The sequence below is a fragment of the Aotus nancymaae genome, unplaced genomic scaffold, assembly GCF_030222135.1.
Source record: "Aotus nancymaae isolate 86718 unplaced genomic scaffold, 86718_ANA_hifiasm-v0.15.2.pri h1tg000036l, whole genome shotgun sequence".
Taxonomy (NCBI): Eukaryota; Metazoa; Chordata; class Mammalia; order Primates; family Aotidae; genus Aotus; species Aotus nancymaae.
Genome location: NW_026988450.1, coordinates 69,828,452 through 69,854,969, shown reverse-complemented (window position 1 = coordinate 69,854,969; position 26,518 = coordinate 69,828,452). Strand labels below are relative to the sequence as shown.

The window sequence follows — 26,518 nt, the reverse complement described above, 5'->3', positions numbered from 1 at the left end:
ATCTATTCTTTAAATGAGGCTTACATTGCCAAACAAGTTTAGTATGGGAAGTAATTAATGTTCTTTCCAAGAAGTTCTACAAAATAAGCTAGGCAGTATGTTTAAATAATAGAAGAAAAAATCTTCAATAACATTCTCTTCAGTTAAAAAAATTATGAAATAGTATTTTATCTAAAACATAAATATTTGCTATTAAGTGTAGACTATGTTTAGTCACAATTGATTTAATATTTCCTTCCCTCTAAAGACAAAATAAATAACGTTACTGCATAGTACTGGGCAACTTGATCCCAATTGCTTGTCTTATCTTCACTACTACCACCTTCTCTGCAACAACCACAACACGGTGGTGTAAAGCAAAAGAGAATATTATAGGAAAATCAAAAGAAGGAACTGTGTCAGTTAATTCTTACTGTGTCGCAATCACCCCAAAACATTTTGACTTAAACAACAAAATATATTATTCTTGATAATTCTGAGTTGCCTGAGCAGTTCTAGTCTGGGCCCACGTAGCAGCTCAACTAGGTCAAAATGTCTTTACTCTTAGGTCTAGTGGTTGATTCAATATCAGTAGTAAAAGGCCATGTGTCTCCCAGTATCTCACAGTGTTGCCCAGACTTGTTCACATGGTGATGGTTGCAGTATTTCCAAGAGCAACAACCAGACAGTTCCCAACAAACAGGTGATTTTCAAGGCTTTATTTGTGTCACATTGTTCATTGTCCTGTTGGTCAAACAGGTCATAAAAGCAAGATTGGATTTGAGAAGTGGTTAAATAACCTTCAGCTCTTACTGAGTTGCAAGGCCTCAATATGAAGAATGGGATATTGAGAGGCATGAATAATTGAAGTGATTTTTTTCTTCTCCCCACAGATAATCTATGACACTGTTCTATTACAATTCTCTACCAGAGGTTGTGCTATACTTTATGAAGAAACTTTAGAATCTTTCTTTGTTTCATTCTTTCAAAAATTCTCCGAGGAAGGTTAGCAATGAAGACATGTATTTAAATTCTAACCCCTATGCAAATTAGTTCTGTGACTTTGGTCTAGTTGTTTAACATTTCATAATAGTTCAAATTATAACAGCTTCTATGTCATGGCACTGCTGAGAGGATCAAGTTAGATAAAGTCATATAGATTATTTATTAAAATTCAAAATATAGTTTTAAGCTTTATTTATCTAAAAATAATATTTGAGCACTTATTATATTCCTATTAATATGGAATATTTCTAAGATCCATTAAGAGAGCCCTATTGAGACAAATTATCTGTACTTTATTCTATCTTTTGTTTTGGAGTAAGTTACTTAATATTTTGAACACTGATTTTTCCACACCTGTGAAATAAGCAGAAAAGTAATTATAACTACCTCATAAAATTGCTGGGAGAACTACATACAAATATCTAGATAAATGTGTGGCACATCATCAATACCCAACAAATGATAATTATTATTGTGATGTCACAGCACTGGAGTAGACATTAGATATATTAAAGATTCATTAAATGTGTCCTCATGTATATTAGGACATATACTGGAGGAGTAAGACACTGAAAAGGAAATAGATTGATAAATAAAAAGCACAAATTGTGATTAGTGCAATGAAAGAAAGTAATGCAGTAACAAAGTCACATAGAAATGAACTTCTGTAGGTGAAGGGGAGGGAGGCAGCAAATCATACTGCCACGTATGCACCTATGCAACAACCTTGCATGTTTTTCACATGTACCCCAAAACCTAAAATGCAATAAAAAAAAAAAAAAGAAATGAACTTTTGATCAAGTGGTAGTAGCAGTTCTCTCTGCAGAAATGATATACAAACCGGAGATTTAAGAATTCAAGAAATTTGAGATTTTTCAGAAAAGAAAAATTATAGTCAGAGGGGTAAAGCAACTTGCTCCAGGTTGTACAGGGGAGATGTCAATATCCCAGAAAGATTCTAAGCAATAATACAACCTCTGCAAACCTTCCTGGCCCATGAAGACAGAGGTTGCTGAAGTGAGTGAACCTGACAGTCTCTTGGGATGTAAACTCCTCTCCTCTCTGTGTTGCCCTCCTATTCAACTAATTCTACTTAGGAAATCTTCAATCTGATGAACAAACAAAACAAAACAACCAAAACAAAACAAGAAAAAAAAGAAAAAAAAACAACAAGAATCAACTCATTGATTCTGGCTTTTGAAAGTAAAAGCCAGTAATTCAGTGTTTTGCTTTGGTTCACAATTCTACCGTGTAAAATTTCAAAATATTCTTCAGACAAACATCACAGAATATTGCATTTGTGATTAAAAGAGCAATCAAAAGCTATCCTGGCATGGGCAAGTGTATCAGTCTGTTTTTGCACTGCCATTAAGAACTCCCTGAGACTGATTAATTTATGAAGAAAAGAGGCTTAATGACTCACAGTTCTGCAGGCTTAACAGGAAGTATGGCTAGGAGGCCTCAGGAAACTTACAATCACAATAAAAGGCAAAGGGGAAGCAAGCACATCTTTGCCATGGCAGAGCAGCAGACAGAGAGAGAAAGAGAGAGAGAGAGAGAAACTCCACAAACTTTCAAACCATCAGATCTCCTGTGAACTCACTATCATGAGAACAGCATGGGGGAAACTGTTCCCATGAACCAATCACCTCCCACTAGGCACCTCTCCCAACATGTGGGGATTACAGTTCAAGATGATTTTGGTGGGGACGCAGAGCTGAACCATAACAGCAAATAATATCTCAAGCCACAGACCATCTTACAGATGACAACTGCAACTTCTGGAGAAAACATAAAAACAACTGTCAGAATTCACAGGATGAAGAAAAGTAAGATAGTTGTAGAGGTGAATGGTTTAGAAGAAATAAATGATAAAATTTGGGATTTTTAAAATTTTCTTTGTTTTCTCTGGACATAAGTAAAAGCTGCAGTTGGCATGTCATAGAGTGGCTGAAACTTGGATAGGATAGAGAATCTACAGTCTTTTCTGCCCAGAGGACAAAATTTAAGAGGCCACAGCTGCTGGAGGCTGAAGGTGAAATACCAGAAGGGAGAACAAAAGAAGGTCCATAATCTGTATATAAAACTTGCCCAAATCTATGACTGATCTCAGAACTGCATATGAAATAAAGAAGATTCAAAATAGTCCATTTGAAGATAAAATAACTTAGATTTGAGCTGCTGTAGAAGAGTCAGAGTTTATAGTTAGGTTCCATCTATGTTAATTACCTCTTTAAAGCAGAATGTACACTCTTTTGAGGAATACAACAAAATCATAATATTAAAAATCTCCAGAATAAAATCCAAAATGACTCAACATATAAAGAATAAAAAAGTGGCTCATTTTTCAAGAGAAAGATAATGAGATGATCTAGATATTAAAATTTATTGAAAAGAATTTTAAAGTAACTATTATACTCAATGATATATAAAAAAACAAGAAACAATGCTTGCAATTAAAGACATTTAGTAAATCTCAGCAAAGAAATAAAAACTATAAAAAGAACTAAATGAAAATTCTAGGATTAAAATTATAATATCTGAAATAAAGAAATTCACTGTTTGAGAGTGAATGAAGATAAGGAAAAGAGTGAACACATTTGAAGACAGATCAACATAAATTATTCAGTTTGAAGAACAGAGAGGGAAAACAATTTTTAAAAATTAACAGAGTCTCAGGGACAGTATACAAATATGTCATATATGTCTTTTGAGTTCACAAAGAAGAGGAAAATGAGAAAATATGTTTTAGAGAATAGCTGAACATTAACCCAATTTATTGACTGACATCAAGAAACTCAATGAATTCTAATTAGAAAAGTGAAAGGGTCATGCATGGTGGTGGCTCATGCCTGTAATCCCCACACTTTGGGAGGGAGAGGCAGGTAGATCACTTGAGGTCAGGAGTTTGAGACTAGCCTGGCCAACATGGTGAAACTCCGCCCCTACTAAAAATACAAAAATTAACTGGACATGGAAGCACGTGCCTGTACTCCCAGCTACTTGGGAGGCTGCGGCAAGAGAATTGCTTGAACCCCGGAGGCAGAGGTTGCAGTGAGCTGAGATTGCACCACTGTACTCCAGCTTCGGCAACAAAGCAAGACATCACCAAAAAAAGAAAAAATGAAAATGAAAGAAAGCTCCAGCTTGACCCTTCATAGTCAATAGGCTGAAAAGCAAAGATAAGAAGAAGACGTTGAAAGCAGCCAGAAAATAAAAATACAGATCAAATGATTAAATACAGGAAAACAATATTTTGAATTATCACTGACCTTTCAGGAGAACTATGGTGAGAAGACAATGGGACAACACCTTTGAAGTGTGGAAAAAAAAAAAAAATCCAGAATTCTATATCTAGCTAAAATGTCTTTGAAGAAGTAAGGATAAATAAATAATTTTTAGATTAAAAAATAGAATTTTTCATCAGCAGACAAATACTTAAGAATTTCTTCAGACCAAATGAAGGCGATACCTGGTAGAAACTACATTTTTCAGGGAAGAATAAAGAGTATCAGCAATGGTAAACATCTGAGTAAACACAAATGACTACTTTTTTCTTCTTCATTTATTTAACATAGTATTTTCAATGAAAAAATTATAATATTGGATTGTGGAGATTTAAAGGACATAAATATAAAACGAATGACAACTACATCATAAAGGTTGAATGAGGGTAAATTAACATATACAGGCTTTTTCATATTTGATGTGAAATTAATACAACAGTAATTCTAGGTAGACTGTAAAGTTAAGGATGTATGTTGTAGTCTAAAAAGGATAATGGAAAATATATAGATAAAAAGCAGTAGATAAATTAAAATTGAATTATAAAATATGTAAATAATTCAAAATAAAGCAGGAAAGAGGTACAAAAATACAAATTAGGAGTTTGAGACCAGCATGCCCAACATGGTGAAACCCAATCTCTGCTAAAAAATACAAAAATTAGCCAGGCATGGTGGCAGGCTCCTGTAATCCCAACTACTCAGGAGGCTGAGGCAGGAGAATCATTTGATATATGTACTCCTTTCTGGAGTCTATATACCTTGGAATAAAATTATTTCTATGCTTTATTTTCAACTTTAATAAATACTAAAAACTATCAAAGGGGTTTCAAATGAGATTTGCTTGAACCTGGGAGGCTGAGGTTGCAGTAAGCCGATATCACGCCATTGCACTCCAGCTTGGGTGACAGAGCAAGACTCTGTCTAAAAAAAAAGAAGAAAAAGAAAAAGAAAGAAAGAGGGTCAGGTATGGTGGCTCACACCTGTAATCTCAGCACTTTGGGAAGCTGAGGCAGGCAGATCACGAGGTCAGGAGTTCAAGACCAGCCTGGCCAACATCTCTACTAAATTTTAGTCTCTACTAAAGATACAAAAATTAGCTGGGCGTGATGGTGTGCACCTGTAATCCCAGCTACTTGGGAGGCTGAGGCAGGAGAATTGCTTGAACCTGGGAGGCGGAGGTTGTAGTGAGCAGAGATCTTGCCACTGCACTCCAGCCTAGGCAACAGAGCAGGACTCCGTCTCGGAAAAAAAAAAAAAGAAACAAAGAAAGAAAGGAGAAATAGAAAATAAATAATAAAATAGTAGACTGAAACCCAGTCATATAAATGATTACATTTAAATGAACTAAGCACTCCTGCCAGCAGGAAGATAGTGAGCATTAGAATGTAGGAGTGGCTACGTTAACATCAGATAAAACACATCTTAAGGCGGGGAATATTACAAAATTAAAATAGAGATACTTCATAATGATAAAGATGTCTATTCATTGCAGATCATCAATGTTGGTGTTCCTAATACCAAGGCTTCAAAAGCTGAAACAGGAAAGCAGAAAAATCTACAATCATAGTTAGAGATTTTATTATACCTTTTCAATACTTGATGGATCAACCAAACAAAAAAACTTAATAAAGACAGAGTGAAATGAGCAATATTAATATGAACCTAACTGATAATTACATGACAAAAAGTCAGTAATTGCTGAATACATATTCTTGTTCTTTGCTCATGGTACATTCATCAAGATTTTTAAAAAGTACTTCAAAATGACTCTTCAGAAAATGTACTTCAAAATGCCTCTTTGCAGAGCCATAAAACATTTCAATGATTTTTAAAAAATAAAATTATTAGTAGTATATTCTGCTTACCCATTAAATCAAATTAGTAGTTAATAATTGTATATTCAATAAATAATTTAAAATATTTGGATAGTATACAGCATGTTTAAAAAGAATCTTTTAGTAAAAAACGAAATCATATATAAGTCCAGTCTATTCACGAGATAAATGTCAGCCAAATCTCCATGGTGGACATTCTGTAAAATAACTGACCAGTACTCTTCAAAACTGTCAATGTCATAAAAATAAGGAAAGTCTGATAAACTGCCAAAGCCAAGAGGACGCTAAGGAGATGTGATTACTAATTGTAATGTAATATCCCGTGGGATCGATATTTTTTTCTTTTCCTTTTATTTGGAAAGGAAAGCCCACTTTGTCACCTGGGCTGGAGTGCAGTGGTGCAATCTCGGCTCATTGCCTCTGCCTCCTGGGTTCAAGCGATTCTCTAGCCTCAGCCTCCTGAGTAGCTAGTATTACAGGTGTGTACCACCATGCCTGGCTGATTTTTATTTTTAGTAGAGACAGGGATAACTTTTTGTATTTTCAATAGAGAAGAGGTTTCACCATGTTGGCCAGGCTGGTCTCGAACTCCCGGCCTCAAGTTATCCGCCCACCGTGGCCTCCTAAAGTGCTGGGATTACAGGCGAGAGCCACTGTGCCAGGCCCTGTGGGATCCTGGAACAAAAAAAAATAACATTAGGTCAAAACTAAGAAAATTTGAATAAAGGATTAACTTTAGCTAATAATAATGTATTCATAATGGTTCAATAATTGTAGCAAATTTACAGATGCAAATATAGATGATAATATTAGGGAAAACTGGCTGTGGGTTGTATAACTCTCTGCACTATCTTCTTAATTTTTCTGTTAAGTCAAAATTTTCCCAAAATAAAATAATTATTTTTGAAAAATAAAGTATTTTTAACTAAACAGTAGTGAAAACACACATCAAAATTTTTGGGCCCAGAGTGTTAGCTTATGCCTATAATCCCAGCACTTTGGGAGGCCAAGATGGGCAGATCACTTGATGTCAAGAGTTTGAGACCAGCCTGGCTAAGATGGCAAAACCCTGTCTCTACTAAAAATACAACAATTAGCCAGATGTGGTGGTGCTTTTCTGTAATTGAGAGGCTGAAGCAGGAGAATCACTTGAAAAGAGGTGAAGGTTACAGTGAGCCAAGGTTGTGCCACTGCACTCCAGCCTGAATGACAGAGACTCCTCTTAAAAAAAAATTGTGGGATATAACTAAAGCAGTACTTAAAAAGAAGGAATGGTATAGCTTTACACACTTTTTAAAATACATAGATATCAAGTCAAAGACTTAAGATTTCACCCTAAGAAGATAGAATTAAAATTTTTTTTTTTTTTTAAAGGAAACAGAACAACCCAAGAAAAGTAGAAAGAAGAAACTTGTAAAGACAACAGCAAAAATTAATGAAAAAGAAAATTCAGGCCTAGCGCATTGGCTCAAGCCTGTAATCTCAGCACTTTGAGAGGCTGAGGCGGGTGGATCACCTGAGGTAAGGAGTTCGAGACCAACCTGGCCAACATGGTGAAACCCCATCTTTACTAAAAATAAAAAAATTAGCCTGGCATGGTGGACACCTGTAATCCCAGTTACTTGGGAGGCTGAGGCAGGAGAATCACTTGCACCTGGGACATGGAGGTTGCAGTGAGCGGAGATAGCACCACTGCATTCCAGCTTGCGTGACACAGTGAGACTCTGTCTCAAAAAAAAAAAAAAAGGAAATTTATATAATAGAGAAAATTAACAAATGCAGCTGAACTCTCCTATCTTGTTTGTGGAAGTACAAAATTAAGCAACCTCTTTGGGAAAAGATCTGGCTGTTTTTAGTTGTGTTAAATATACACCTATCCTATAAGTATAAAATTTTACTAAGTAGTTCTTCAAGAAATGAGAAATATATTTTCACAAAAAGACTTACAAAAAAGTGTTCATTTCACTTTTATCATAGCCAAAAACTGGAAATGGCCTAAGTGCCAATCAATAGGTTAATGAATATAATGAATTATCACTCAGCAATGAGAAAGAATGGACTCAGGATACATACAATCTGTTTCCATGTGTTATCTCTTTCAGTCTTCATAACAACTGTATGATGTATTTTATACCCCACTATTTGAGATATGAGGAACAGAACCAGAGTTGTTTAATTTGGTCAGATAGCTAGTAAGGCATATCAGGACTCAAATATTGGTCATGTAGTGTCAAATGCTTGCTGTTAAGCAATGTATTATATTTCCCTATGTTCACCTAAAACAATCAAATCCATGGAGTTGTGTGTAGTACAAAATGGGTATCTTGGAAAACCGTGCTATAAAATTTCTGTCTACACATTGCTCCCAAGCAATCATAAATGCAGGGTGAAGATAATCCTGCAGATTAGAGCCTACTTGCTCATAAATGCACAGACCTATTCAGCCAAGGAAATGCTTAAGAAAGATTGAAATACGGTCAGTTGTTTTAACTGTGCTGCAACAACTACCAGATAAAGACTGCAGGAAAAATATGTGCTGACAAATTGGTGGATTAGGTATTAGAAGGTCCAGATTCTTATACCAGCATTGTGACAAGGTAGCCAAGAAAGAGAAGACACATCGCCTTTCCGGACTGCATCAATTGATTAAGGAGCCTGGACCTGATGAGCTTAAACTTTCCATTAAATTAGATTCTTTGCCTGTCTTCCTAATAAATGGAATGCAACTTCAATTTTTAAAAAATTACTATTGCCCATCTTTAATAACTTATTCATAATAAACTAGAGTCTACAAAAACAGAGTTTACATAGAATAAGAAGAATTTTTTTTACAACTCAGTATCCAAGAAGGCTTTCCTTTATCGAGAGATATTTGTTGCAAGGAGGTAGTAAAAATGACTAGCTTGGGAATCAGATATACCTGGTTCAAATCCCAGTTCTGAACTGCCTAGTCATATGAACCTGAGCAATGCACTTCCTCACTATAACTCAGTAGCCTCATCTGTAACATGATAATATATAAATGCATATCTCGATGACCTGTTTCCCACTCTGCCTAGGCAGCCATTGCCAGAGTCTTTTTCTGACCCATCCTTTCCCAAAATAACTCCCACTTGCTGCCAGGAAACCACCCTTACTATATCTTCAGTCCAGGTCCCAGCACCTTCTATCTGCTTTAAGTTGGAAGGGTCCAAAGGGAGATGTAAAAGAACTTTATTAATACTGTGTATAAAATCAGGTAGGCACATTGAAAGCAGGGAGATACACTGTAAACCCAGCAGGTGCAATCTTATTTGTAGCATCATATCTTTAAGAGTTAAAAAATAATTTTAATTTAAAAATAAAAAAAATAAAAAGTGGAAAACTTGTGTGTCCCTCTACTGTTTCAAAATTGAATAGCAAATTATTTTATAGGTAGATATAACCTATAAAATAAATACTACATATTATATAATACCTATAAAATAGGTTCAGGAAAAGAATCCTACCTTTCAAATGTTTAAACTCTTTAGCTCATAGCTCCTCCTCTTCTGTTGCAATTTGTTTGTTCTTCTGTTATAATGCTTATCTCTGTGGAAGTCGTTGGGATCCCTCTCCCTCCCTATTTCTCTCTCCCTGACTCTCCCCTGCCCTCCCTCTCCTTCTCTTGATCTCTCTCTCTTTCTGTTTTTTCTTCTTTCTCTACAACTGCAGTTTGAGCCTTTGAAAGGCTGATCCAATATTTGGTTCCCTGTTTTGTGTCCTACAAATTAGCACAGACTCAGACATATAATAGGTGTTCAGTCAGTGTCTGCTCATTAAAATTAATCACTATAAACAAACTTGCCACTGATATGGACCAAAGCCTTTTCCATCCAGAAGTTCCTTCTGAGAAACACAGAGCATGGGGAAATGAGAACAGAAAAACTAATCTAACCTAAAAGATTGTGAAGCTTCATGGCACACCCAGAATGCAACAGTCCAAATATGAATTCAGTCCTTTGGTTTATTTTTCTTTCTTTTTTTTTTAATTGGCTTCAAAACTGACCATGAGTCATAGGCCAGACTATGATACAAAGAGGACAATTTTTCATTCTCATATTTTCTTTTTACATTTCATCCTAAAATCCAGAATGTCTTATCAGTGGCTCACTGGAAAAAAATCATACTAGAATACTATGTTAATAATTCAAAATAAATAAACATATAAAAATACAGAAATAAACTGAGAACATAGAGAATCTAACCATTTTAATAGAATAAACTCTTTATTAGCCATGCTGCAAAGTAAAAATAAGGCATTAACCTCAAAGCATTTAAAATTTCGAGGGAGACTATTCAATCTATAGATTTATGTTTATTCTAATTAATTATGGACCTCTTCCTAAGGGCATGTTATACCTTGATGGTTTATAAGTAAATAATGGTATGATGCCATCATGACTAAGAGATAGTGATTTAATTTCTCTAACAATTGCTCTAAGATACAGTTCTTAAACAAGTACTGTTCAAAATTTCCCTCAAGGTAGAATAAATGCTTAGAAAACACTTTTGAAAATTCCTTAATTCAATTAGAAAAATACTTACTTTGCCTGCTGCCTACAAAAATATGATCAGAAACTAAAATACTCTCCTTGGTTGGACAAAAGAGTTTTAAGGCCCACAAAACATAAAAATATAGTTTTGAAATTCTCTTCCTCCATTTGAATCTATATATCTTTATAAAGCAAATTTTTCAATAATCACAGCTTTTAAAGCCAATTTTAAACAGAATTTAAACCCAGATCTTTGAATTTCTGTAATACAGTATATTAAACCAATATTTTTTAAACCTAAAGTTTATTAATTTTTTTCTCACACTAAGTTAATAAAAATATGTTAATAATATAGTAATCCTATTTTCAAACTGATGGTGTTTACCTTATCAAGTCTTTTTCCTGGACACATAAGCCTTCATTTTTCAGCTTCATTTGCAGTAAGATCTGAATTATTTAACTGAATTCTGGGTAATGAAATGTAAGTTGAAAAGCTGTGCATCATTTCTGAGCCTAGCTCTTAAGCCTTCATGTGCAATATTTCAGATTTTACTTTCCTTTTTTAAAGTGACTTTGGAAGCAAATGTGGCAACATCATAAGACAAACTCATCATGGAATTACATGAGAGAAAATAACCTATGAAAACACAACCCACATTGAACTCTAATGTGGACAAGAAATAAACTTTATCAATAAGCTAGTGAGAGCTCAGTATTGTTACCACCAGAGAGGCAATTCTACACAGACTTCTACAATATGCTATTAATAATATGCAATTTTTAATAGCATATTGAGACCCCAAATTTTTATACCATTAAATATAATAAAAGTATTTATATAATGCTGTTTATTTCATTTTTGTCACAATTTTAAATTTTCATTTTCCATGTCTTGTAATATATGTAATGTATTTCTACAGTAGTGTAACTATACATCTGTTGCATGCTAAAGGTATTTTTTTCTTAATTAAATAATAAAAAAATTGGAGACAATTAAATATGTTTTATTAACAAATTTTCATCACCAACTACTTAAATAGCAAACTATATAATATGCTTAAGCCCTAAGCAACAAGAAATGAATGTCAGTTATATATTACATCCACCCAAAACTCTCCTAATCTTTAGTTGATATAGGTCACCATACCAGAAACCAATAATTTGCTAAAAATAGAAGGTATTCATACCAAGGAATTAAACCAGTTACTCTGTGTAGCTAAAGAGCGTATTCTTTAAAGTAATATGTCTGAGAAATACAATGATTAAATTTCACGAGGAAAAAAGTTAAAAACAAGTGAACCCAAATTTTTACCTAGGATATATCTATGCATATACACACACGTGCATCTATATACATATATCGATGTGCATATACACAGATGTGTGTGCATGCCTAACATACACATATACATACAGTGGGTAGTTATTTTTTTAGTCACACAAACTTTTTTTAATCCTAGAGCCTATTTGACTATCCAGACTGAAAGTAACTAGAAGTGAAATTAAAATAAGCCTTAACTACAAGAACAAACTAAAGATCTTGGGTCTTGTTTAGTTGAATTAAATCAAGATCACATGTTTGTTTCAATGTTTTGATAGAAATTTTCTGTTCTTCTTAGATACCAAAGCCAGACAGTTCATTTTCTAGTTTTAACATCTGTATGCATTGCCGGTGTAGCTGGTAAGCTCCAAGAGAATGTCTTCTTGTGGACTGTCTTCAAAATGTACTAATTTCAAGAAGTTTGTGACTCTGAAAAGTAAGATTAAAAGCAGTAGAAGGCGTGGCCTTTGAAATATTTGAAACTGTTGACAGCTATGAGCTCCCTGGACCCTCATGGCCGCAATATCTCCTGTGGGTGTCGTTGGCCAAATATCATAGCATCTCTCACCCTATCATTCAATCAAAAGTTTAGTCTTTCAGGTCGCTTTGTGAGAGCTTCAAATGCTTTTTCAGAAAGCCAAGGCCAACATTTCAACACCACAAGACCTCCACAAAAGTGGAGGAAGTGATGGCTCCCTCTTACCTCCAAGGAAAACCCTTCAAAATAGCTCTTTTACTCATTGTTTGTCAAAACAGTCATGCTATGGACAGAGTGTTTGTGTTCCCTTCAAATTTGTATGCTGAATCACGAATCCCTAATGTAATGGTATTTGGACATAGGGCCTTTGGGAGGCAATTAGGTCATAAGGGTAGAGCCCTCATGAATTGGGATTAGTGTCCTTATAAGAAGAGACCTGAGAGAGATGATCTCTCTCTCCACCATGTGAAGATACAGCAAGTAGGTGACAGTCTGCAAACCAGGAAGAGGGCCCTCACAGAAACCTCACTGGCCAGCACTTTGATCTTGGACTTTTTAGCTTCCTGAACTGTGAGAAATAAATGTTTGCTGCTTAAGGTACATAGTCTGTGGTATTTACTTATAGCAGTCTGAACTAAGAGAAGTGGTGATTAAACAACCAAGCCCTTTTAACATAGCAAGTTATATGGATATGAAATTTATGTTGTAAATGTCCTAGGCCAATAGGACATTTGGTTATAAAATCTGTTTTGTAACTCTGCCATCATTACTTCTTGGGGGTAATTCAGTCCATATCAGTACTTCTGGCAAGGTGAATTGTAAATCTCCCCTTCATCTCTCTCCGTCAGTGGAGTTGCCTATTGATTACAGAGATGACATTTAAGGTTGCCATGTATCTATCAGTCAATGTAGAAATTTTTGTAATGCATAATGTGACTCAGGTCAAGGAAGGGATAAATGCTCTCTTGGAATAATAAGGTCATGGCTATTCATTATAAGAACAAGTAACAAAGTTTTCACACTAGAGTGCATATGAATTTTTTGTATCCTAGATTATTAGGGAAGATGTATGCTGTTTCAGAAAGAAGTGGCAAGATGTGCTTGATTTTAGGTACTCTATAAAATGTCAAATGTAGCCCCAAGTGCCTAGTCCCCTCATTTCACACTTGCCCCTGAATACAGAACCAGGATTCAGAAACCACAGTTCAGTTAATGCTTCTCTGGCACTTATGGAACTGTGATGATTAAGCCAGGAAGGAATAGCCAAGAAAGCCAGCGAGGCTGTGGCACTCTCAAGACAAGAAAATGTGTGTTAACATGGACTGAGATATTCTAATTTGTATAAAAAACAGGCACAGTCCTTAAGATTTGACCTCTACACACCACACACTTTGCCCCACCCCACATTCACACAGCAGGTACAAAAGGAAGATATAGTCAAAAGAGAGAGAATTTCTGAACATTAGAATGATGCAGATAAATCTCCCAGACGTATGTCCTACTCATACCAATCTCTGTAAGGTGGGGATCGGGGTAATCAAAGATATTCTCAGGGAACAGGGAAAGAAGGAGTGGCCAGATGACTACATAGTGCAATAGAGCTCTCCTATTTTAAAGGATTGACTGCTGAAGAAAAAGAAAAAGATATATTGGTCTACACAAACTGCTATAGCAGGTTTCCAGATACTGGGTGGTTTAAACAGTGGAGATATATTATCTCATAGTTCTGGAGGCTGGAAGTCCACAACCAAAGTGCCAGCAGACAGGATTGGTTTCTGGTGGGGTAATTTTTCTTTTCTTTCTTTTTTTAAATTTTGCTTTAAGTTCTGGGATACATGTGCAGGACGTGCAGATTTGTTACAGAGGTATACATGTGCCATGATGGTTTGCTACACCTATCAATCTGCCATCTCGGTTTTAAGCACCACATGCATTTATCCTAATGCTTTCCCTCTCTTTGCCCTCCACCCTCTGACTGCCCCTGGTGTGTGATGTTCCCCTCCCTGTGTCCATGTGTTCTCATTGTTCAACTCCCACTATGAGTGAGAACATGTGGTGTTTGGTTTTCTGTTCCTGTGTTAGTTTGCTGAGAATGATGGTTTCTGGCTTCATCCATATCACTGCAAAGGACATAAACTCATCCTTTTTTTATGGCTGCATAGTATTCCATGGTGTATATGTGCCACATTTTCTTTATCCAGTCTATCATTGATGTGCATTTGGGTTGGTTCCAAGTCTTTGTTATTGTTAATAGTGCTGCAGTAAACATCTGTGTGCATATGTCTTTATAGTAGAATGATTTATAATCTTTTGGGTATATCCCCAGTAATGGGATTGCTGGGTCAATTGGTATTTCTGGTTGGTAGATCCTTGAGGAATAGCCACACTTCTTCTGCATAGTTGAACTGATTTACAGTCCCCTGGTGGGGTAGTTTTTCTTGGCTTTCAGGGCACTGCCTTTTTGCTGGGTCATCACATTGCCTTTCCTCTGTGTGAGTGCAGAGAGAGAGAGAAAGAGCTCTGGTGTTTCCTTGCCTTCTCATAAGGACATCATTCCTGTTGGATTAGGGTCCCACCCTATGACATTTACATTTAGTTAGTCTCTTAGAGGCTCTGTCTCCAAATACAGTCACTTTGTGTGGTTAGGACTTTAACGTGTAAATTTTGAGGGGACACAGCTCTGTCCATAACAGGAGCTATCATATGTAAAGAACCTAAAACCTTGTAGAATAAAATGACAGAATAGCAATGAAGCCAGGGGTTGTGTTATGCAAGTACATGTATCTTACGAGGTCCTGACCAAAATTACATTGGCTCAACTTTAATTCTGAACCCAGTGGCCAAGGCAAAGAGGTAAAAACCATCAGTTATAGAACCCACCATGTCAATAAATTTTTAATGGCTACTCAGCAGAAACAAAGTTTTTCTTAGCCAAGGCCTGAAAGATATTTTCTGTATTTCACTTATACCTTTAAAGTAAAAGCTGGCTTAATAATATTGTGCCTAATTGTATTTCTTATTAGAAGCTTATAGAATAAATGCAAATCAATTATTTAGTAAAAGTGATTCTGTGAAAGATAATGTAGGCCAATTATATTTAATAAAACTTCCAATCAGTTAAACTTGACAATTGTTTTTATAGCTCTAAAATAAGAAATGAATAGTATGAAATTGCTTTTCACTTTCTGACCTTTGCTTATTAGAAAGGTACACTACCCACAACTGTGTATACTTTTAACGAAAATAAAATGCCAATATTTTCAGATAATATGGATACAAAGAGGCTTTTTCTTCCTATATCTATTCACCATCCAAATGCTTAATTTTGTTTTTATTTTACACATTTGAAAAGGTAGTTTGAGGACTCCAGAGCAACAACTGACTTACTTAAACCATATATGAAATTCTTAGAGTTGTATAAAAGGGTGAAGAAATAAATATATGTGCAAAATAATGTATCATAAACAGACTTCATCATAAGAAGGGATGACTGTATGGCCCAGCACCCTGTTTATAAATTAAACCTTCTGAACTCAAGGATTGGATACTGAAAAAAAAAATGACTATTTCTGTGTTAGTTTAATAAGTTCTAAATTAAAATGTTATGTCAGTTTTCATGTGTGCTTAAAACTTCAGTAACCAATAGGTGCTGGTGTAAGGGGTGATATTATGCACAAAATAGGCTTTTGAATATAACCCAGGGATCTCAGGAGGCTCTCTCTAACCTCAACATTTTGCCACCTCTCTTGCAAAGGTACTCATCTTCCCTGCCTATGAATATGTTTTTATCAGTGAGTACGTGGCTTCCTAATCTTTTAACATTTATGCTCTATTTATTCAGCTAACAGCTGTCATCTTAAAATGCAGGGAAATCCTTGACTGTAAGACAGGCAATGGAAAACATGCACAGACGGTTTCAAGGCAAGTAAGCATTTCCCAAGTCAGCAGGACGCACTGATCAGAAAATTCAGACCCTAAGTGGTGTATCAAGGTTTTTCTCAGTCAGGTCCCAAACTCTCTCCTCTCTGTTCTCTTTAAGTGAAATATCAGTTAGGAATTAACCTATGTTAATTTTCACCTCCAGAATATATATTAAATATTTTCCAGAGTCAGAATTTTCTTCGAAATTTTGATGTTAAAGACACTTCTGCTGCCTTGTGACATTTTAGACTATTTCAATATTTCATTGTAACTTAATTAATATGTGTTTATGTCTCCTGCATGAAAATGAAAACCCCTTCAGGGCAGTCATAGATCCTACACATCTTTTAACTCTACGTAAAAACTAAGAATGTTGTCTTGTACGCAGAGAAAGAACATGCCAGACAGGAGTAGGCTTGGGTGTTGGGATAGATTCTAATCCTCAGCCTGTTAGTCTAATCTCTAACTATATGATTTCTGACCACTGATTTAACTCTCTTGTGTGGGAGAGTGGAGTTAGCTGACTGGCCACTAGTGAGAAATAGGTTCAGAGCAAACAGCTGATCCCATTTACATGGGTTTGAGGTTTTAGTGTTCCTGGCCTTGTTTGCAGAAACCTTTCTTCAGAGAACTTCAGCTTTCAATACCCTTAAGAAAATGCATTGAGAAGATCAAGGGAAGGATCACTTTTAAGCTGAGTGCAAAACCCTAAGCTCACTTAGATATCCCCAGCTTATTCCACTATTGGATAGACTCATGTTCTTGGGCAAACACAACTGTTTTTCCTGGCTCTCCCCCTCAAATATGCAGACAAATCCTCAATGGCAGTAACAGCTAGAGAAAAGTTTATAGCCAACACTGTTAAAGGGAAGTCGGCAATACGAGTCCTGTTTACTGGTGCCAAACTGTATAGTCAGTCCAATATTAGGAAAAAAAGTTCAGCATTCAAGGCTTGCTGTTGATGACCATGAGTGGTTTTATTCTTTTATGAATTGAACTTGTTAGTTGCAATGGTTAGGGTAGGGTTTGTCCAGAGTAATTTTGAAAAAAATAATGAACAGAGGTCATTTTGTTTGTTTGTTTTAAGACCTGCTTGTGCAAAGACAGCATTATAGTTACCAACACACAAAAAGAGAATCTGTTAGGTATACTGGCAGGCCTGCTGGAAAAGATGTAGACTTAACGAAAAAGAAAGTGTAGAAGAAGAGGTAGACCATACTATACAATGGTACATTTTATACTGAACTGGTATAAATAACTGATAATAAGCAGCAATTCTATGAAAAATCTTTATTTTTGTTTCTGGATCCAGTCTTCTATACTCTTCCAGCTTTGGTCTTAAAAATTCTCCCCTCCCCCGCCATCATTTCAGCTGTTGTTGCCTGTTATAACTATGAGGATTCTGCAATTACAAGTTAAATATGTAATGGTAGTTTAAGATTGGATTTTTTTCTTTCTGTAACTTTTATGTTGTCAGAGCAAAAGTCTTGTGTAATATGAGAAACATAATTTCAATTTCACAAAGAAAATAATGACTCTTCAAGATGACTTAAAGAACTTAACAATTTAAATGAAGAGCAAAGAACCCCTACTTATGTATGGAACATACCTGGAATATACTTGATTTGTATACATCAGAGGAAGTATGGATAAATGGTCATTAATCAATGTCCTATGTTAACATAGCCTCATCAGTCCCAGCATTTGTGATGAAAGCATTTGTTTGTTATTTCATATCATTAGATCTTTTAACAACATGGATTGTTTTATCAGGAAGTTCAGAACTTTCTCCAGGATTCATGGAAAAATGCATTCCTTTATGCCCTGGTCTTAAAATATTTTATGGAATTGGAATCAGTGGAATTTTCATAGCTTAAACTACTGTTGTAAAAGAAACGTAGTATACTCTTTGATAATCAGTCCATTTTGTGTGCTGGAGGAATGAAAAATTAATGGCTTTAGTGACAAATTATCTTATCTGGAATTTGTGGATATTTTGCCAAAGTACAAACTATAGATGCAAAATAAAATACAGCAAACATTGATTTTATTATGCACAGGATAACAAGGTTAAATAATTTTTTGCCTCTCATTTGTTTGGGGTATACAGGCTGCAAAGAGATCTGTTCTTTGAAGAACAATTTATTCTTTCTCTCAACTCTATAAGTTGAAGAGTGGTTTTCCTGGCCTTGCTTAGACTTACTAGGGTAGTTGCTGTCAGAAGGCAGCTGTATGGACTGGGCTGAAAGGTGCAAGGTGGCTTTTCCACATGTCTGGTAGTTAATGCTGTCCGTCAGCTGAGGTACCTTGGGTCTTCTTCTCTGGACTCCGTCTGAAAGATCTCACTAGACAGTTGTCCTTCTTCCCATATCCTCTTCTACGTTATTTTGGAGTCTCTTATTCCTCAAGCTGCTTGGGATATTTTGTAATTTTTCTAGCCTATTTCTTATCTAAAGGATGTAGATACCTCATTCTTTAAAAATTCTTTTCCTCTAGCACTATGCTAGAGTCATTCTCGTTTTTAGCTACGTTTTTTGCCACTTATTTTTATAGCTTCTGTCATCTTTGTGACCAGTTTGTATTTCTGGTTTGTGAATATTCATACTTTGGAGTTACTCTGCAAAACAGAATAATGTAGCAAATTCTCCATAACAAAGTGTTTAATTTACTTAGTCCTGAGTTATGTACTGTGCTTCTTTGCAAATGACCTTTTCACTTCTGTGCCCTACAAAGGACTCTCTTTTATTTTGTTTGTTTCTTTTTTAATGTCAAATACATCTGTCTATTTTATTTTATTATTTTCTTTTTGAGACAGAGTCTTGCTCTGTCGCCAGGCGCCAGGCTGGAGTGCAGTGGTGCTATCTCGGCTCACTGCAACCTCCGCTTCCTGGGTTCAAGCAATTCTCCTGCCTCAACCTCCCGAGTAGTTGGGACTACAGGCGCGTGCCACCATACCCAGCTAATTTTTGTATTTTTTTAGTAGAGGCGGGGTTTCACCATATTGGCCAAGATGGTCTCGATCTATTGACCTCGTAATCCGCCTGCCTTGGCCTCCCAAAGTGGTGGGATTACAGGTGTGAGCCACTGCGCCGGGCCTATTTTATTTTTAAACGTACACTTCTTGATATCAATTAAAAACCTCTTAGAGTTTCGCTGTCTTTCTTACCTATTTTTTCCTCTCTTAATAGAGAACTATGATCCACTGGATTCAGGTGAACACAGCCTCTTTAAAGCTCTTGCCAATGAGCTGCTGGCCACTTTTTGCTGCTTGCCATTCAAGCGCTTTGACACTGACCTAAAGCTATTTTCTCATAAGTGCCTATTCTATACTTCATTTAATTTTGGGGAGTCTACCAATGATGTCCATGACCGAATGTAATCAACATACCAAGAAGCAGAAGGGGTGCACCTAGCAGAAGCATCGTGAACTCTATTTATCACCATGAAGTCTGCATTCCCTTTTTTTTTTTTTTTTTTTTTGGGGGGGTGGGGGCGGTTTTTTGGCTTAGGAAGATAACTGCAAAGCCTTTTTTTTTTTTTTAAGATCATGTTTCTAACTAGCAAATATCATGAAAACCTCAAATTATCAAATAACAGTAGAATTATTAAGCACTGTAAAAAGTCCTCAAGTAATATTTTTTCCTAATCACAATTAAAGACAATAAATAAATGGAAATTACTTCTTTGAATCACTTGCAGTGAGATGTGTTTTAGATGATCATCTTGTCTTAACATTATTGTTGCTATTTATCTTTAAATTTCCTTGGATAAACTCTGTCCATTTTCTCGGGAGTAAAATTTATTTCTCAATTTTCAATGTAAAATTTGGTTTAATTTATGATTAAAATAGCAGGGATAATTAAATATAGTTCCTTTCATCTGGGGTCAAAATTGGTTGAGGAACAGTAAAAGGAAGAAATTTAAAAACTTGATTTAGTTTTGATCTATTGCTTGGAAACTGCAAAACAATTTTATCTGGTGAATTTACCAAAAAATTATTATTATTTATGTTTATCTTTTTCCAAGTGACTTTTTCAAAGAAGAACACAAGGATCTTATGACAATTTTCAGATTTTCTTAGTGAAAAAATATTAAATATGTTAGTGTCATTGTTTTGTGCTGCTGTAACAAAATATCACAAACTGGATAATTTATAAACAATAAAATTTGATTTGACACATGATTCTGGACGCTGGGAAGTTTAAGATAAAGGGCTGCATCTGACGAGAGCTTTATCGCTATGTCATAACATGGTGGAAGGCGTCACAATGGCAAAAGAGAGTGCACAAGAGCTGAATTCATTTTTATAACAAACCCACTCCTGCCATAATGCCATTAATCCATTCGTGAGTGCACAGCCTCATGAACTAATCACCTCTTTAACAGTTCACACTGTTGCAGTGGAGGTTTATTTCTAACACAAGAACTCTGTGGGACACATTCAAACCATAGCAGTTAGGACAAGGAAATTGATAGAATGAGACATTAAGAGTATAGGAGGAAAAAACAAAACCAAACATCAGCAGGAGAAAGAAGAGAGTTTGAAATTCAGTGGTGATTGAGGTTTGATGATGCCTTAAGAATGAATGAAGCTCTAAGAGCGATGGCCTCTCAAAGGTCACTTAGTCTCCAAATCGAGAACAAAACAAGACCTTGGTTTCCTGAGGGATAATTGAACCCTTTCCACAGCAGACTACTCTGCCTCCTTGGAAGTTATATGACACTTTCATGCTCAGCACTGGCACACTTCTGAAGTCTAGGGTTGCCTTCAGGTCCCTGAATTTGGTGGGTGGTCAGTATTATTTTACAGTAGAGAAACAGAAGCTCCAAAGGGGTTAAGTGACTTGCAAAATGTCAAGTAATACTTCAGAGGGCTCATTCTGAAACTCAGGGCTAATCTCGTTATTCAGATGTTATTTAGAAAAAAATGATTTTATCTATTTTCAAGAAAAGGTTTTCTTATTTTCAAGAAATATTGTTAAGTTCTATGTTTACAAGGGATTACAAAACAGAGCAATGATGACTTTGCACATAACTTCTCTAATTTAAAACTTGTGAGGGTTGCACATTTTAAAAAGCCAAATTAATATTTTTCTCAAGTTTTTGAGGAATCATATACTTATGTGGAGAAATTTACCTATGACAATCACTATTCCTATAACATCTATTCTGGCCTGCAGAGCTGCAGAGTGAAGAAGACACATTACTTATTATCCTACAAGAAAACTGGAAAGATCTTAGCTTTGAGTTCTAATATTTCCAGATGGTAGAAATCGAAAGCAGGCTTCTTTTCCTTGCCTGTTTCTCCAAAGTTTTATGCAGCAGTAAATAAATTCTTATTTGCTTGTGCTACATTTTATTGCAGAGTACAAAAGGATTGAGGGAACACATTTCTCAGGGAATGAATCTTTGCTCAGTGTACTTTTAAGATTGAGTTCTGTTTCTGTCTTTAAAAAGAAACACATAGCTCACAAATTTACCTTCAAGAACACTATAGAATTGTGTTGATTCTTTGGTTTTATTAACTTTTCCAATAAGACATTTCTAAAACTTGCAGAAAATGCTCTCAATTTCTATTTCCACAGAATATGGTAGAAAAGCACAATATTTCTTCCCCGTAATCATTAAATATTAAAATTGCCCTCACATAAGTAAAAACTTAGTACATTTATTTTTCTTGTATGTTGAGTAATGAATCTCTTGGCAATTTTGGGAAATATCCTTGGAAATCTAAATTCATTCTAAAAAATGTTGATTTCTAATTGGGAATGTGATCATAAAGGAAACAAAATTGACAAACGAATTGGAGAGGTTACTTTGTTTACAAATATTTAATTTCAACTCATTTTCTCATATATAATTTTGATTACATGCATCAGTAGAAACCGTATTTCAGCCATGGTCTTTACTGGATAGTGTTCCTGGGCCTTTCTTCATATAATGATAAGAGAGTATGTCCTGTTTATTCAGAGGAGTTGAAAAGAATCTGCTCATTAAACACCTAGAATGTATGTGAAACCTGGTTCTAGAACATGACAAAATATAATAAATTGTTTCATGCTGCATTATGTGTTCAACTCCTCCAACCTATCTTTGACATAAAATATAGAAGGCAATATTGTTGTAGAGTCATTTCAATGCTTTTTTTTTTCTTTTACCACTATGCCTGATGAAAGTGAAAACCTGTTTTCTGTAGCTCCGAATGTGTGGATAATAAGTATTATAAAGACCTAGAATTTTCCCAGATCTGCAGGCATCAGGTGTCTAATCTCAGGTGAAGCGGGAGTCAGCATTTACCTGAGAATGGTACTTGGAAAAAATATCAATTACATTCACTAAGATATAGCTATAAACATCCTCCTTCTTCAGGGAGAGAAATGGGATAGGTACTACAGACTTGGGAGAGATGATAGAACCTGTTAACTTCTCTGGTTCATTTCTGTAAACATATGCTGAGTATCAATTGCATACTAGGTGTTTCCCTTGGCACCTCTATGCAATGATGAAAATAACACAGAGACACAGTAGTTGATCAAGGCATAAAAACCACAATGTCATTTGCTTTTAGTCCTTCTTAACTTGTGTTGGGGTAGTCCTGCTAGAAGCAGTGATTCTTGAAAGGTAAACATAAGATGGGAAATGAAGGGTGGAAAGGGGTTCAAGTAGAGATGGCAACCTGAACAAAGGCACAGAAACAGAAACATAGTGTATGCATAGGAGAGTAGTGCCTACGGGGAACTTTAACTAATGTGGCATAAAATCCAGAAGCAAAGAATACAGGAAGTAACTGAAGAGGGAGGTAGAAGCCCGTTACCAGGGAGCTTAGATTGACCCCTATGAGCGATGGCAAAGGGGCATGGGAGACTTTAAGCAAGATCACCAAATGGTCAAATTTGCATTTAGATGGATCAGACTGCATTTTGTGCTGAACAGCTTGGAATGGAGCAATGCTAGAGGCAGGCAGATCAATGAAGAGGTTGTTACAGAAGTCTAGGCACAGATGATAGTGGCATTAGCCTTCATAGCACTTGTCACTGTCAAATAATTATTTTCTCATTCCGTACATACGTATTTAATGTTGTCTTACTTATGGAAATAATAAACACCACTGTGGCAGTGAATGTGACTTTCTCACCATGATGCCCTCCAACATCTCACACATGCCTGATAATGACTGATTACTGAATAATCATTTACTAATGTAGGAGCTAGTGATCTGAATGAAAACAACGGGACTAAGTTCAAAGCAAGGGTTAGAGTTTTAAAATATTCAAGAGGTAGAGTTTTAAAATATTCAAGAGATGCCAACCAAAGTTGACATCTGGGTGCCTATATGTATTTTAAGGGTCTCACTCTGTCACCCAGGCTGAAGTGCAGTGGCATGATTTCAGCTCAGTGTAACCTCCACCTCCCTGGTTCAAGTGATTCTGCCACCTTAGTCTTCCGAGTAGCTGGGATTACAGGCGGGCACCACTATGCCCAGCTAATCTTTGCATTTTTGGTAGAGACAAGATTTCACCATGTTGATCAGGCTGCTCTCAAACTCCCGACCTCAAGTGATCTGCTCACCTTGGCCTCCCAAAGTATTGGATTACAGGCATGAGCCACCACACCCGGCCCTGGATACCTGTATTAATTAGACTGCAAGAATCTCCAGGACTAGGCATAGCATAGTGTTAAAAATGTTAACTATGAACTGCCTTTAGTTCAAATCCCAGGACTGACTCCCTAGCCATGTGTCCCTGAGTCAATGATTTAATCCATTTTGGCATTTAATGTGCTTTGGTTTGCTCAAATGCAAACTGAGAATGAATATAGTACCTGCCTCATCATGCCGCTCTGAAAATCACAGGAGTTAATGCTTGTAAAGCACTTAGAACAAAGCCTGGCAGACAACATGTGCTCAATGAGAAGCTCAGATTAAATTCTCAAGAAGTCGTTAGTCACTAGTGATGGTTTCATTGTGGAGAGGTGATTTTGCTTTTAAATCTCAACCACACCCTTCATTTGATCTGCACTAAGGTTTTCCTGTCTTTATTTAACAAATGACAAGTCCGAAGCTCCAAACGAAGTGGTATGATAAACCTCACACCGATTGTCATCGCCCAAACTGGCCTCAGAGCAGGGAGGCTTTGATCCTCCAATAGTGCTTTCTATTGAGTATCTCCAAGGGAGAAGCTACTGCTGGCTGTGTGGTTGTAAAGAGTTTAAACCTTAACTTTTACCTAGCTACAAAAACATACGATTGATAAATCATGTCACACCTAAGACCCATTTAACTAGTGCAGACACACCTAGTTACCTGATACAAACACTAAAGTTTTAGGAAAGTTCATCAGACATGGGATTTTTATTATTGTCCATTAAAGATCTATCTTACGCAAATTTTAATGAAAATATTTTATATCTAAAGTTAATTTTTAGGTAACTAATTTTGTTAACTGTGAGTTTCTCCTTTACTTAAGATTCTAGTTTATAGAGGTTTTGATCAATTTACATCTTCAAATGAGAGAGTTTTGTGTTCACTAGGCACTAATTTTTCCATCACTTTTCTTGTAGAGCATTAGAAAAAAATGGAAATAAAATAATGGAAAGATAAAAATGGAGGGAAAGAGAATAGAAGAGTGTGGGTAACGGTTTTACACTTCAGCTTTGGGAAAAATAAAGAAAATTAAATAAAAATAGCCCTGAGTCCTAGAAATGCCATTGAGGGCCTGTCTGGGGTGATGAACTGGGTATGAATGGAGGGAACCTAACAGGGCTGCGACGTGTGCTCTGTGGCTTTCCAAAATGTGCTGGTCAGCAGAGAGTCAAAATAGGGAAAGTCATTTACCAACTCAATTCCAGCTATTGGATTAAATCAAGGTCATCCAAAGCTTTATCTATCACAAGTTACCTTGAATATCTACAACGAATAAAAAAAGAATTTAAACAGGGTCCCGAAGGTGACAGTCAAAACTTCATAGAAATTCTGAAAGGAATGGAATATATGGACAAGGAATCAATCTCTGGAATATGCCCGTAAAGAGAGTCATTCTCTACTGTGCTTTGTGGGCCAGAACGATTTCTGAAGGTTTGTTATCTGTCTGCTGGGGGAGAATAGACATCGAGAACAAGCTTTAATAAAATTGTAGCTTCCCTTTCTCTTTCTGCCATCTTGGATCCTGTGGAGACCTGCTGGGAAGAGGACTTCTAAAAGGAAATATTGTCTGGAAGCCTGTGGTCCAAGGCCATTTTTGCTGGCTATAAGTAGGGTCTCCAGAACCAAAGGGCACACACAGCTCTTCTTAAAATTGAAGGTGTTTATGGCCGAGATCAAACAGAATTCTATTTGGGCAAGAGATGTACTTATGTATATATAGCAAAGAACAACACAGTGACTCCTGGTGGCAAACCAAACCAAACCAGAGTAATCTGGGGAAAGGTAACTCGGGCCCATTGAAACAGTGGCATGGTTTGTGCCAAATTCCAAAGCAATCTTCCTGCTTAGGCTATTGGACACAGAATCCGAGTGATGCTGTACCCCTCAAGGATTTAAAGTAGCGAAAAGTCAATAAATAAAAGTGGATTTGTGCTCTTGTAAAAAGAAAGAAAGAAAAAAATGTATATAACTGTTTTTTTGATTATAAAACATATTGATATAGTTTTTATGCCTTTTTTCTTTGCTGTTTTGTACCTTTCCTATATTATATTTCTAGTGATTTGTTCTTTTGTTTTATAAGAATATTGATCAAGGATAAATTTGTGGATAAAAGTGAACTTTTCCACAAATAGTTTGAGAAGTACTGTCTTAGAAAGAATTTTTTTTTCCCTACAAAATGTAGCAAATTTACAACCATCTCACTAAAACTGTAGGAGAGGGAAATAGAAAACTTTCTTCAAAGTAAAAGATAGTATGTGAAAGTAAACACTGTATTGTCCACCATTCCTATTTTAAGATGGGCAAAATGTTACTGACAATTAGGTAATGTGTTGAAAATGCATCCTTTAAATTTTGACGTACGTGAAATATGTAAGGACTTTCTTAGTTGCATTAATGTTTCTGTTTACTAATTATTGCTTTATCTTATAATTATATAATTTTTAACAGCAATTTGTTTTGCAACAATACTTTTGGGTATATAGTTCTTCGGTTGAGAGGAATATACAGCATTTTGTATTTTCAAACTGTACCCTTG

General features: G+C 35.9%; 1 pseudogene; it reads left to right on the top strand.

Moving 5' to 3' along the window:
• The window catches only part of LOC135277932 (large ribosomal subunit protein eL33-like), a 56,479-nt pseudogene extending 30,601 nt beyond the window's left edge, over positions 1 to 25,878 (top strand).
• The last annotated feature ends 640 nt before the right edge of the window (positions 25,879 to 26,518 follow it).